This window comes from Nomascus leucogenys, chromosome 3 (genome assembly GCF_006542625.1).
Source record: "Nomascus leucogenys isolate Asia chromosome 3, Asia_NLE_v1, whole genome shotgun sequence".
Classification (NCBI taxonomy): domain Eukaryota; kingdom Metazoa; phylum Chordata; class Mammalia; order Primates; family Hylobatidae; genus Nomascus; species Nomascus leucogenys.
Window position 1 is genome coordinate 134,664,281 of NC_044383.1, and position 14,437 is coordinate 134,678,717.

Consider the following 14,437-nt stretch of genomic DNA (forward strand, 5'->3'; position numbering starts at 1 on the left):
AAAAAAAAAATTGGCCGGGAGTGGCTGCAGGCGCCTGTAGTACCAGCTACTCGGGAGGCTGAGGCAGGAGAATGGCGTGAACCCGGGAGGCGGAGCTTGCAGTGAGCCAAAATCGCACCACTGCACTCCAGCCTGGGTGACAGAGTGAGACTTCGCTTCAAAACAAACAAACAAACAAACAAGCAAACAAAAATTCTTCACGGAGCTGGAAATGTATGGGGGAAAATCATTTATTTGGAAATATTACTTTTAAAAATCTTAAAATTTATTTAGTTTGAAACTTTGAAGAAACATATGTGGTCCTCATGCATTTGAAGACTACTTGGAATGACATGGTATTTTCCCACTGCAAGTAGTTCATGTGCCAGTGATTAACTGCAAGCATTGTTTATTTTGTCTTCATTAGTGAGAGCTGACAAGAGACCCAGTTTTCCTAGCCTGAGGAAGAGTCAGTTTTGATTAACTTGCAATATTTACTTCAATTTCAGTCGATAGCTATCTAGAATCAAGACACCACACGAGTTCCCTTTGTTTCTAAATTCACGTAGAGGCCATAGCTAGATTGCACAGGTGCTCCACTTTGCCATACAAAAATGTCACATATTTCTATTGCGTAGAGACCCTCTTAGTCTAGTTATTATACTTTGTTCCATCATTGAAACCTGAGAAAGTCTATATTTATGTGAAAAACGATAACTGATAATTAGTTTACTCATTGTCTTAACGTCTTTAGCAAAAACCATGTTGGTTTTCATTTGAGAAGTCTGTTTAAAATACAAATAACCACGCTCAAATGTGTATTGAGAAGAGAAATAATTCTTATTGAACAGAAAAGGAATCACAGCAACTTCTTTTCTTTTTGCTTCTAAAACTGTGATCAAAATCTTTGGCTTCTGAGTTTTTCCAGCTGTATCAAATGAATAATCGTGACTAACATCTAAAAAGCTTTAGGATTTCTGCAGATTTCTTAATTTAAAATATATTAACAGGGTGTTGGACAATCAAAAATATTTTTCCCTTTAATTTTAATCCTGTAACAGCTTTATATATTATACTTAAATGTCTCTTTGTAGCAACTCTATCCAGCCACCCATAATTGTACTAGACCCAAAGAGGAAATGGAGGGAAAAAATTCTCAAGAAATTCAGAGACATCAGACATTAAAAATTACAGATCATAACTTGGTACAAACGAAAGCAAACCAAATATGAATCCCAGCCTGGGTCTTCTCCTTACTATTTATGTCGTGACAGAGGTGAACTTCTGACACTCAGCTACCTTGTCTAAGAGGAAAGTGGTAATATTGATCCCACCTGCAAGATTTTAATAAGGACCAACTGAAAAATGTGCATGAGCCCTTTGTAAACTGTTAAGAGTTTACACATGTTGACTATTCCATGTTAAGTGCACTGTGTGGTGTAGACTCCATGTTCGTTTCACTCAATTTTAAAACATTCCATCTAGAGATTCTGATCTGAAGAAGGGTAAAGGGCAAGGGAGGCTGCTTTTCACTGTCTCAAGAAGACTGATTTGTTTGCTTAGCCCTAACAACGAATAATAGGTTATTTTGAAATTTTAAAATATATCATCCTTTTCAAATTACACCTCAGATTCTGATGTGTTCCCCTCCCCCATCCTTATCTCCCTGTGACTATCTGTTCAAATGCAGTAAACAGTTCTTCAAAAGCTTACTCAGAGACAGCTGCAGTTTTAGGGGCAGGCCTCCTAGAGGAAACAGCACTTAAACTGGGCACTTTAAAAGAAAGAATGGTTTTCCAGAATAAGTCAATGGCATAAGCAAAACCAAGGAGATAGTAAGAACAGGGTATACAGGGAAACAGCTATAAAAATATTCTAAGACCATTTAAAAATGTAACCCAAAAGATAACACTTAGAAATGATTCTGTCTGAGAAGTTAGTTCAATGAAAATTTTTGTTCTTCACAAGTCCCAGCTATTTTATTTTACTCTTTTTCTTTCTGAAGAACATGATCTAATTAAATCTATTACTTTGAAGGCCAAGATAAAAGTCAAAATGATCACATAAAAAGTTTTTTATAAGAATTGTATCCTTTCCTAACAGAAGGCAGCCTTAATTTGGCTGAATGTAATGGTAATTTTTTTTCTTTTAAGTAAGAGCTTTGTGTAAGAAATAGTTATCCAGCTCTTCTTTTGAAAAATGTCTCAGCCAAACGTTTAGAATAAAAGGAACATGATCCTTTTAGACATAGGCAGCAGAGGAATTCATTAAGGTGCTTCATTATTTTAGCAGTGAACCAAGAAGATGTATGTCGACAGCGTTTATTTTCAAGATGATAGAAAGGAAGGGAAAATGAGACGTTTTCCTTTACTACTTTCTGTAACACAAATTTGTCATTTTGCCAGGCTTGATAATATGAGATGGACAAAGCCTTTCTAGTGACATTTAGGATAAAAACTATTACCACACATGTGGATGGTATCTGTTAAATCTCTGCATTCAATATAAATGCTACATGTGTTCCTCCTCCTCTCTGGAAGATTCTAGGAGTGCCTGGCAAGAGGAGGCTGCTGAATGGAGTCCAGAACCGAGCTCATCAACTCTCCTAAGTCAAAACAATGCCTGAATGATGAGTCCCCAGGCAGATTTCAGGAATGTAGAACATTCGGTGAGTTTGCATATTGTACTAGGAGCCTCTTGTTTGCTTTGCGGGTTACACCAAAGCCAAGAGCATCCTGGAGAGCCAGTAACTCTTGGGTCCCAATACAGCTCTTCAAGAAGTACTCTTCCATGTATCCACTCACAAATGCACATCATATTCCCACTGTGTGAAGTACATTATGCTGGGGGCTGGGGAAGACAAATGAGTTTAAACACACAAATGCTTGTTCTAGAGGAGAGTTTTATCTGTAGGGGAGAAACCCATACTTACAAATAGATAGAACGAAAGTAAAAGAAAAATCAATGACATGAGACACATTCATTTTATCTTTCAACAAATTTTATCAATCATTGTCTGCCAGACACTTTGCTTGCCTTGCTAAGGAGTTGAGACTTCATCCTGTGGGCACTGGAAGCCATTAAAATGTTTAAACAGGGACTAGCATGTAAAGATTGTGCTTTAGAAGGGCATGTCTCTTGTAAAGAAGATTAGGGTCAACGCGACCTAATAAAAGTTGGTTCAGTAATCAAGGCAAGAGACAGTAAGTCTGAGGAGTAGAAGTAAAGAGAAGCCAGTAAGATTAAGGAAGTACCATTGGAGAACATTGCCATTAATTAGACGCGAGAAGGGGGAAGAGGAGGGAAAACCCCTGCTGTAGGAACTTCACAGAAGGATGTGAGCCTACTTTGCAGGAGATCTGGACATAGCATTGGGAGATAAAACTGGTATCTTAGTTCCAGTTAAGGCAAGAAGTGAAGAGAGCTTAAGGATCTTAAGTTTAAGAACTTCCAGTGAGAAGCTTAGGAGAGTTTCCTTACTATACAATTAGGCAATGTTATCACAACAGCTCATGAGCCATTAGTGAGTCAAGACATCAATTTAGTAGGTTTTGACCTGCATCACTTTTAATTTTTAAAGCAGCTTTGTTGAGGCATAATTTCCACACCATAACAATCACCCGTTGTAAGTGTACAATTCAGTGATTTTTTAGTAAATTTACTTATAAAGCCATTACCACAATCCAGTATTAGGACATTTCCAATACCCCAAAAAGTTTCCTCCTGCCCATTTGCAGTTCATCTCTGCTTCCATTTTTCAGCCATAGGCAACCACCGGTTTGCTTTCTCTCTCCTTAAGTGTGCCTTTTCTGGATATTTTATTTTTATTTTATTTTTTGGTGCGATCTTGGCTTACTGCAAACTCTGCCTCCCAGGTTCAAGCGATTCTCCTGCCTCAGCCTCCCAAGTAGCTGGGATTACAGGCATGTGTCAGCACGCTGGGCTATTTTTTGTATTTTTAGTACAGTCAAGGGTTTCAGCATGTTGGCCAGGCTGGTCTTGAACTCCAGACCTAAAGTGACCAACCTGCCTTGGCCTCCCAAAGTGCTGGATTACAGGCATGAGCCACAGCACCCAGTCCTTCTGGATATTTTGAATAAATAGAATCATACAATATGGAGTCTTTCATGCCTGGCTTCTTTCACTGGTGTTTTTGAGGACCATCCATGTTAACTGTTTATCAATATGTTCTTTTTATTGCTGAATAGCCCATTGTATGGATATACTGCATTATGTTATCCAGCCACCAATTGACAGACATTTGGATTGTTTCTAGTTTGAGGTTAATATAAACAATGCTGTTATGAACATTTGTGTATAAGTCTTCGGGTAGAAATATATTCCTATTTCTCTTGAATATATCCTTAGGAGTGGAATTGCTGTGTCATGAAAAGCTTATATTTAACTTTTTAAGGAACTGCTAATTATTTTCCAAGTGGCTGTACCATTTTACATCCCCACAAGCAATGTATGATTGTTTTAGTTGCTTCACACCCTCCAGTTGGTATTGTTAGTCTTTCTGATTACAGTTTTTCTAGTGGGTGTGTATGTAGTGGTATCTCATTGTAGTCCTAGTTTCCCTCATGACTGATGTGGTTGAGCATATTTCCATGTGCTTATTGACCATTCATATATGGTCAAATCTTTTGTGCATTTTGTAATTGGGTTCTTAATCTGATTATTGAATTATGAGAGTCCCTGATATATTTCTTTATCAGATATGTTTTTAAAAAATGTAACAAAATTAAATTTAACAGTTTAATTGGGCAAAGAACGATTTGGGAATTGGGCAGTCTCCTGAGCCAGGGTAGGCTCAGAGACTGCAGCACAGACACGTGGTGGAAGAAGATTTATGGACACAGAAAGGAAAGCAACATACAGAAAACAGAAGTGAGGTACAGAAACAGCTGGATTGGTTACAGCTCTGCCTTTGCCTTATTTGAACACAGTTTGAACAGTTGGCCACCTTTGATTGGCCCAAACTCAGTGATTGGCACAAGTGGTGGCTACAGTCTGTATACAACTCCATTCAGGCTACGATACACTATAATACATTGCTCATGAGGTACAGGGAAACCTTTAGGCCAAACTTAAAATATGAAGGAGGCAGCTTTAGGCTAAATTTGATTTAACAGCTATATGATTAGCGAATATTTTCTTCCAGTCTGAGGTATATCTTTTCATTTTATTGATGATGGCTTTTGAAGCACTATATATATATATTTTTGTTTTGTTTTGTTTTGTTTTGTTTTGTTTTTTTCTTTTTTTTTTTTTTGAGGCGAAGTCTCACTCTGCCGCCCAGGCTGGAGTGTAGTGGTGCGATCTCAGCTCACTGCAAGCTCCGCCTCCCGGGTTCACGCCATTCTCCTGCCTCAGCCTCCTGAGTAGCTGGGACTACAGGCGCCCGCCACCACGCCCGGCTAATTTTTTGTATCTTTAGTAGAGATGGGGTTTCACCGTGTTAGCCAGGATGGCCTCGATCTCCTGACCTTGTGATCCGCCCGCCTCGGCCTCCCAAAGTGCTGGGATTATAGGCGTGAGCCACCGTGCCCAGCCGAAGCACAAAAATTTTTAATTTTGATGATGTTCAATTTATCAATTCTTTAAAGAAAATTTATCTAAAAAAATTTCTGCCCAACTCAACGTCACAAAGATTTACTCTTAAGTTTTCTTCAAGAAGTTTTATAGTTTTCAGTTACATTTAGGTCTATAATTTATTTTGAGTTAAATGTTGTATATGATATGTTGTATATGATAAGGATATAACTTCATTTTTTTTGCATGTGGATATGCAATTGTCCCACAACCAATTTTTTTTTCTTAAAAAGACACCAGAACGCATTGCACATTATTTTACTAATCTTGTATACATTCCATGTGTTTTCTGAGTTGTGAAAAAGAAAAGGATTTGTTTTGTTGGTTTGCGTTTACAACATCTTTAAAGCTTCTGCAATATGGCTTTCAGAGTGTATGGTGCAAAGAGTCGGGAAGAAAGAAAAAGAGGAGGTAGGGAGCATTTGAGAGCTATGGCCATGAGAGAGGAAGCCCAGCGTCAGGTATTACATTGAGGACCATGACCAAGCATGGAGTGATGTGAGCTGGTGACAGTCCTGTAATGGGGGATTCAGGCTCTGGATAAAAGCCAGCCAGAAGGGAAAGAAGTCCCAGCTACTTGGGAGGCTAAGGCAGGAGAATTTCTTGAGCTCAGGAGTTCGAGACCAACTTGGGCAATGTAGTGAGACCCCCGCTGTGCCCCAGCAAAAAAAATCTACTGTATCATGAGAAATTAGAATACCAGGCCTATCCCTTTGTGCTGTCTTTCTTTCCCAACCCAAATAATCTGTATCAATATTTAATCCCTGTTAGTACTAGCACAGTCTTCACAAAGTTAAGCTAAGGTAATGGCACTCTCATGTAGGAACTGTAACTACTCCAGTTATAATTTAAATTATTTTCTAAAAGTTAATGTAAAGCATGGAGCCAAAAAACAAAAAAAAACCCAGAAGTGCATGCAGGTGCATGCATTCTTACAGTTCACAAATACATTTTTAAAAAATCCCCATTTGACAACTATAGCGGATACAGAAGTCTGCCATTACCTTGCTTTTTAACCTTGACAAGAGATAATTTCCCAGGTCTTGATTGCCTTACATATGAATTAAGAGATTTGGGCCAGTCTAACTTTCTTTTGCTACAGTAGAAGCATGACTATTTTAGGCATTCCCACAGACATCTTCCATGTCAATTATATTCTCTAATACAAGTTAATGTCCAAGAGCAATGGATAAATCCATCTACTGGACAGAAAAGTGTGATTATAAGAAAAATGACCATCTATACACATCTATAAGAAATACACCTTTCCTCTTAAACTTTTAAATTCTCAAACACATTAAATATATTGTATTTTCTTTTGCAATTAGTTTGTAACAGATATTTTTTTTGTCTCAGGCAGGGTGCACTTAGTCCTTTATTTATTCAACAAATATTTATGGGCCATATATTACACTTAAAGCACCGCCTTGGGTCCTGTAATGGGCACAAACACCTGAAAATGGTCATCTTTGATCTAATGAGAGAGAAAAAACAGGAACACAAATAAGTACTAGACAGCACGTGCCATCAATAGAGCAGGGTAGTCATAGATAATAGCTACTATAAAGTGTAAGGGATGGAAGAATCATTTCCAAATGTGATGAACAAGACCCCAGATGGCAGGATCTGAGAAAAGTCTTTTGCATCCAAGTAAGCACCTGCTCCCAAGAATGACGCAGACTATCTGAAGGTTAGATCAACCTGGCAGAAGAACAGCAACATTATTTGTGTCGGCGTAACCCTATGAACCAAAACAGATCTAACTTTAGGTCCATAGCCTTTGACAGTGATCCTCAGAATGTTTCAGGGCGTTTTCTGTAAATGACCCTGCTTTTGGCATAGCATCTATTGCCTAGTATTTTCTTTTTCAGCTGTTAGTTTAGACTCAGAGCTACATCATAGAAGTACAGGAACTACACACAGAGGTTTAAAAATATTTACTGTAAATTGGAATAAAACTTAGGAAATAGATGATATTTTCATATGCCATTTTAAATATCACATTTCCTCCTTTTTTAAAGCTGGCATAAATCATAACTTACTTGAATATCTTTAAAGAATAAGACATAGCTTTCTCCTAACTTATTTTTAGCCTGAAAAAACAATGTTTTTTTCTAAATCCAACTCTGAAAGGAGGTAGGGACAACTTATAACAAGCATATGTATGAACTTACGTAAGTATTCACAGTATATAGAGGAAATAGTGCTGTCATGAGAGGCCAGGACTTGGAGTGAATGTCTAGTTCTGCCATTAACTAATTGTGAAGCCTTGAATGAATTTATTTATTTTACTAAACTTGAGTTTTCTCAGCCATAAAATCAGGTTGAAATAAATGATTTCTAAATCCCCTCCTAGTTCTAATAATTTCTGTCTATACTTATATTTTTATTTTGTATAATGGCAAATACCCAAGCTTTTATAAATTTATATTTACTCTGCAGTGCAAATACTGAGAAAATTACCTTAAATGGAAGCAGATCAGCCTGGGAGGACAGCCTGCATAAACAGATATGTGAAATAATATGTGTGTTTTTGCCTGGCAGAGCTGAAAACCGAAGTTCAGTGACTCTCTTTTGGCCCTTGTATCAGCATCGGTATTAATCAAATGGTTGGATTAGCTCTAAACCCTTTGCAAATCAACCTAACTCATTTGCAAATGTGGAAAATTTGAGGAAGCAGTTGCTTGGGATTTAGTCTGAGAATTGTAAATGGAATATGAGTTAATTGCTCAATAATACAAAAATAATTTATCTCACAATAATAGTGTGAAAAATCTAGGCAATTAAAAAAGCAAACTGAACCCACAAAATGCAAGAGGGGCATTGAGTGCGAGACAAAGTTCTTTAACCCAGCACATTTTCCTGGGTGTCCTGAAACCATCCTATGGGCAGCTGTCTCCTCTGCCTACATGCAAGGCTGATCCTATTTGTAGGTTTCAAAAGAAGCAACACAAATGTTTCGTCAATGTTTTTAGCCCTGGATAGGCCTGTGCTAAGAGATTATTTTACCATGAGTCCTAGCTGAGAAAATGTTCCTAATTTAGAAGAGAGATTCTAGGACACAGTGCCTAAGGAAAACAGGTATCCCCCACAGCAACTGCTTCTGAACATGGCACCAGATTCCTGAGGATTGGTTTGCTTTAAGTGATATCTGGAGCACCCCAGACTGAGAAGATCCATCACGGGAAACTGCCCAAGCAGATGTGCTACTCAGGTTACTGAGTTTGTGCTGACCCAGAGGCAGGAAGGAAGGGGTGAGTCTTCAGGTTACTCTAAGACAAGGATTGTGTTAGTCTGTTCTCACACTGCTATCAAGACCTACCTGAGACTGGGTAATTTATAAAGAAAAGAGGTTTAATTGACTCACAGTTCCAGATGGCTGGGGAGGCCTCAGGAAACTTATAATCATGGTGGAAGGGGAAGAGGCATGTCTTACATGGCGGCAGGTGAGAGACAGAAGAGCAAGCAAGAGCAGGGAAAACTGCCTTGTAAAACCATCAGATCTCGTGAGAACTTACTATCACGAGGACAGCATGGGGGAAAGTGCCCCCACGATCCAATCACCTCCCTCCAGGTCTCTCCCTAGACACATAGGGATTATTATTCAAGAAGAGATTTGGGTGGGGACATACCAAATCATATCAAGAACCATTACCAGTTCTGATGGCAATGGACCATCTTTATTTCCCCAAATCTACTGGTTGATGATTTGGTTTGGGGAGTGGGCAGCGAAGCCAAGAGTACAAGTCATTCAGTGGAGAAGGTTGTAAAAGACAAGGCCCAGAGGAGTAAAGAGTTTTAGATAAAGCAGAGATGAAGGGTATGCTGGTGGACAGAACACGGACTTTGAAGCCAATCAGACCCAGGTGTTCATCTTGACTCTTCCACTTTGTTACTGCCTGGCTCTGTGTTTCTGATTCCTCATCTGTAAATCAGAAATAATAACTCCTACCTCATAAGACTTTGTGAGGATGACGTAATGTTTGCAAATTGCCTCAAATACAAAGTGCTTTCAAAAAAATGTTCTTTTCCACTCTTCACTGCCTCCAGCACCCTTATGGGCTATTGTGTCTCCGTATTCACAATTTGTATGTTGAAGTCCTAACCCCAGTATTTCAGAATGTGACTATATTTGGAGATTGGGTCTTTAAGTTAAAACGAGATCATTAGAATGAGCCCAATTCCAATATGACAGGTATCCTTATAAGGAAAGGAGATTAGGACACAAACACACGGAGAGAAGACCAAGTGAAGACACAGGGGGAAGATGGTCATCTGCGAGCCAAGGAGAGAGGCCTCAGCAGAAACCAACCCTGCTGACACTTCATCTTGGACACATAGCTTTCAGAATTTTGAGAAAATAAATGTCTGTTGTTTAAGCCAGTCAGTCTGTGGCACTTTGTTATGGAAGCTCTAGAAAACTAACGGGCACCAAATCCTATCCCACCTCCGGCAGAAGGGCATATGGCAAAATCTGGCCACTGCCAGGAGAGAAATCTTACATTCAGAAGCAGCTATAGCTGGAAGGTAACTTATTTTTAGGGAAATCTAAGCTCATGCAAACTATCTGGGGTGTACTATGTGAAGAAAAAACAAATATTGGGAATGCAAAGTTAGTCTACAGGATCCTAACGGGATGTAAATCGCTAATAAAGCATATATTTTCCTTATGAATAAGATAAAATAAAAATTTTAGCAGTAGGTGTGGTTAAACCATTTATATACAAAACTAAACATTATTAGAATTACATGCCGAAGAGGCCAAAGTACTTAGTTATTGTCGCTGTTATAATAATGACTTAATAGTGATAAGAAAAATCTTAACTTAAAAATCTGGGTGTTTTGGTTTAATAGGGTACTTCAACTTGAACACTATGTAGACATGATTAGTTAACTGGGGGCCTTTTTCTCCAAGTCTAACTCATTGAAAACTCTCATTATTCTTACTGACTGCTTCCTATAAGGAAGGCAGGTGAATAGGAAACACAGGGAATGGCTTTCAAAGAACTATCTTCCCATCAAAGACACTTCAGTATTAGATAATAAAATGCCTTAAAATACTTTTTTAAGGCTCCAAAAAACCAGTAATGAGCTCTGGAGGCCTGTGTGCTCTCTTGCTCACTTGGCTGAGTAGATATTGTTATAAAAACTGAAGCCCATTTTATCTCAGTGGTTGTAAAGTTAAGACTGGAATGTAAATTCACTTCTCAATGAACACAGATTGCCTTCAAAAGAATGCCACTACCATTGCCTCTAGCTTGAATTTAGAAGAATATGAATCATTGAGATTGAATAGATGTTAGTAGTTTGCTATATTTGCTTCAGAAAGAAGGAAGAATGAGAAAGAAAGGAAAAGAAGGGAGAAGAGGAAAGAAAGAGAGAAAGAGAGAAGGAAGGAAGGAAGGAAGGAAGGAAGGAAGGAAGGAAGGAAAGAAAAGAGAAAAGAAAAGAAAAGAAAAAGCAAAGCAAAGAGAAAAGAAAAGAAAAGAAAAAAGAAAAGAAAAGAAAAGAAAGCAAGCAAGAGCGCACAACTTCCTGTTTCAGTTTCAATGTGTAAAGTGCTTGGGAGTCATCACTCCCATTCTCACAATAAGAGAAAAGCTGAACAAACTGAAAATCAATGACTTTTCTTAGATTTGTCAGAGAATTGAGGCCACAAGGCAAGCTACCTCCACAAAACCAGAAAGACAAACAAATAAAATCACAGGCAAGTTCAGTTTACCAGGAGCAGAAGCTGCTGTGGTCAGTAACTAATGAAAATATTAAATGGTAATTTTGACAAATTCCAGGAGGCTGAGTGTGGTCTACCTTAAGAGTTAAAAGCTCCTGGGGTTCCAATCTTAGTGAAGCCCCAGAGTTTTGTGGGTTTTACCTCCAGGAATCGCACCATGTTCTTTGATCAGAGAAAAATCCCTTCCTGTTTCAGGAAGGAGGGGAAAGTAACCTTTTTGAAATATGCCCCTATTAAAAGTAGCCATTTTGAAATACACACAGAGTGTTCACCAAAGTAGTTCTTTGAAACAACTTTACTATAGCCTTATCTGACCTGAGAAAAGGACAATTAGACAATCCTAGCCTCCACCTTCACCTCCACCTCCCAGCTTTCTTGTATCACAAAGGAGATGGAAAAAATGGTTAAGAAAGACTTCTGAAGGTCAAGCCCAGGGATTCAGGCCCACTAAAATATTAAGATTTAATCATAAGATTATGGAACACTTCCCTGCCCCAGCATCTCAACACCATGTCCACAGGACTCTATTATGGATTACAACATGACAGTGGATTACAACTGAGAGAACTGTAAGACACAGTCTCTGTTTAAGGAGTTCGTAGGAAATCTAAAGACAACAGAGGAGAGAAATAAAGAAGTGAACTAGAGGAAACGGAAGCCTCTGGCACCCATAGCCACAGCAAACATTAAATATGTTCAGCTCCTAGCCAGGCTAACATAGAACCTCACATTAAAAGCCTAGTGACCCCAGTTCCTATTACCCAGTACATTATAGCTGCCTTTCATAAAAAAATTACAAGTCATGATAGAAGGTAAGAAAAAACATAATCTGAAAAGAAAAGGTAAGCATCAGAATCAGACTCAGATATGACACAGATTTTTAAATATCAAATAGGGAATTTAAATATAACTAGTATGTGAAGGTCTCTAATGCAAAAAAGTAGACAACCTGCAAGAACAGCTAGATGGATAACGTAAGCAGAGAGGAAACTCATTCTATGAGGCCAATATTACCCAAATGCCAAAGCCAGGTAAATGACTACAAGAAAGGAAAAAAACTGAGATATAGAAATCCTCAACAAAATGGTAGCAACTGAATCCAACATAGACCTAAATGTTAAATGCAAAAGCTATAACACTTCTAGATGATAACAGGATAAAATCTAGAGGACCTTGGATTTGGTGATGGATTCTTAGGTAAAACATCAAAAGTACAATGTATAGAAGAAAAAATTAATAAGTTTGACCTTATTAAAATAAAAAACTTCTACATTGTGAAAAACACTGTCATGAGAATGAGAAAACAAGCTATGGACTGGAAATAAATATTAGCAAAACACATATTTGATAAAGGACTTGTATCCAAAATATACAAAAGAATCTTAAAACTTAATAATAAAAAAAACCCAATTTAAAAATGGGCAAAACATTTGAACAGACACCTCACCGAAGAAGACATACAGATAGCAAATAAGCATGTGAAAAGATGTTCACATGACTTTTTAATAAGAAAATTACAAATTAAAATGAGATATTACTACCTGCTTAATAAAATGGCTAAAATCCCAAACACTGACAACATCAAATGCTGCCAAGGATGTGGAACAGCAGGAATTCTCATTCATTGCCAGTGGGACTGTATAAAGGCATGATCACTTTGGATGACAGTTTGGCAGTTTCTACAAAGCCAAACGTAGTCTTTCCATAAAATCCCAGAATCATGCTCCTTGATATTTACACAATTAAGCTGAAAACTTATGGCCACACAAAAATTTGCACAGGTATGTGTCAGGCCTCTGAGCCCAAGCTAAGCCATCATATCCCCTGTGACCTGCAGGTACACATCCAGATGGCCAGTTCCTGCCTTAACTGATGACATTCCACCACAAAAGAAGTGAAAATGGCCTGTTCCTGCCTTAACTGATGACACTGTCTTGTGAAATTCCTTCTCCTGGCTCATCCTGGCTCAAAAGCTCCCCTACTGAGCACCTTGTGACCCCCACTCCTGCCTGCCAGAGAACAACCCCCTTTGACTGTAATTTTCCTTTACCTACCCAAATCTTATAAAACGGCCCCAACCCTATCTCTCTTCGCTGACTCTCTTTTCGGACTCAGCTCGCCTGCACCCAGGTGATTAAAAGCTTTATTGCTCACACAAAGCCTGTTTGGTGGTCTCTTCACTCGGACGGGCATGAAAATTTTAGACCATGGAAATGATGTTAGACGAATGGCAGATTCGAGCAATTTTCTTATTTGAGTCCATGACAATGCCTGACTGCATGTTGCACAACCTATGCTTGAAAAGTTGAATGAATGGGCTACAAAGTTTTGCCTCATCTGCCATATTCACCTGACTTCTCACCAACCACCACTTCTTCAAGCATCTCGACAACTTTTTGCAGGGAAAACCCTTCTACGACCAGCAGCATGCAGAAAATGCTTTCCAAGAGTTTGTCGAATCCTGAAGCAAGGATTTTTGTGCCACAGGAATAAAAAAACTTATTTATTGTTGGCAAAAATGTGTTGATTGTAATGATTCCTATTTTGATTAATAAAGATGTGTTTGAGCCTAGCTATAATGATTTAAAATTTATAATCTGAAACTGCAATTACTTTTGCACTAACCTAGTTTTGCCTTTTTCAGAATTTTATATAAATGGAATTATACAGTCTATAGGCATTTGTTTCTGCTTTCTTTTACCTAGCATAATACTTATGACACTCATTCATTTGTCTGTATCAATAGTTTATTTCTTTTTGTTTCTAAGTGGTACATCTTTGTATTGGTCCTCCACCAGTTATTTATTCCATTACCTGTTGATGGACATTTGGGTTCTGTGCAGTTATGGGCTATTAAGAGTAAAGCTGCTATGAAGATTATGTACAAGTCTTTGTATGGGCACATGCTTTCATTTCTCTTAGGCAATACCTAAGATTGAAATGGCAGCATGGTAGAACAGGTTTATGGGTTTTTTGTTTGTTTGTTTGTTTTTTGGAGTTTTTGCTCTTGTTGCCCAGGCTATGAGTGCATGAGTACAATGGTGCGATCTTGGCTCACTACAACTTCTGCCTCCTGAATTCAAGCAATTCTCCTACCTCAGCCTCCCGAGTAGCTGGAATTACAGGCATGCA